Source organism: Chrysochloris asiatica, unplaced genomic scaffold (genome assembly GCF_000296735.1).
Source record: "Chrysochloris asiatica unplaced genomic scaffold, ChrAsi1.0 scaffold00309, whole genome shotgun sequence".
NCBI lineage: Eukaryota > Metazoa > Chordata > Mammalia > Afrosoricida > Chrysochloridae > Chrysochloris > Chrysochloris asiatica.
Genome location: NW_006408827.1, coordinates 2,891,781 through 2,892,771, shown reverse-complemented (window position 1 = coordinate 2,892,771; position 991 = coordinate 2,891,781).

Sequence of the window (991 nt, the reverse complement as noted above, 5' to 3'; positions counted from 1 at the left end):
ATTGTAGGGCTTAGCTCACAGGTTCATAGCTGTTTTTCCCTCACTTCCCCTTATCTGTGATGAACGTGTTCACCAATCAGAGCATGTATTCCCATTGAGTCTTAGTCTTGGGAGGGGTTTTGCACTGAGGGGACCCGACAACTTGCTTGATGTCTCCTGGGTGATCTACTTGCTTGTTCTTGTAGTAAACTGTCAGACTGCCTATATTGTTTTGTATTTCTCCTGTCAGTCTTTCTTTCAAGAAGTATCTTCTGTTCTTTTAGCCACTCCTGGCTGGTCTGCTTGTCCTTTCAAGTGGAAATTTCCCACCTTAGAAGATTCTGGATGTGGTTCAGTATTCCACCTATGGTCTTATGTAATGCAGAGGCTCCACAGAAAGCCTCCTTCACTGCTCACGTTGTGGCCCCATTTTAGGTATTCCAATCAGTTATAGGCAGAAGACAGACTTACAAGTTTTCTATGGTGATATTTCTGACTATTCTTTCTCTCCCCCTCATGGGTCTATTTTATAATTATATGCCAGGGAAACCAAGATTCAAAAGACAGCCAAGCATCTTAATATTATTTCCCCCCTTTTCCCCATTCCAACCATGTCTCAATCCCTGTATCCCAGAGCCCTATTGTTCCAAGGTTGTGCATACATCATTATTTACCTCTGTCACGCTTAGTCCATGCAAACCTGCCTAATTGTTTTCCAGTCTGCTTTGTTCTTCCAATCCCCTCTCCCTTCTTGTGTATTGCCCCCCTAATTGCACCCAAACTATCCTGTGTCAATTCCCTACCCTGTGATCCACCTTCCCTTCCCTCCCCTCACTGCACCCCCCACATCCCAATAGCCAGCAACGAACCCCCCCTCCCTTTACTATGGGTTCTTTTCTTATTCTTTTACATTAGTGATATTATGCAGTATTTCTCCTTTTGTGACTGACTAATTTCATTCAACATAATGTCCTCAAGGTTCATCCATGTTATGTGGTGGCTTGCAGCTTCC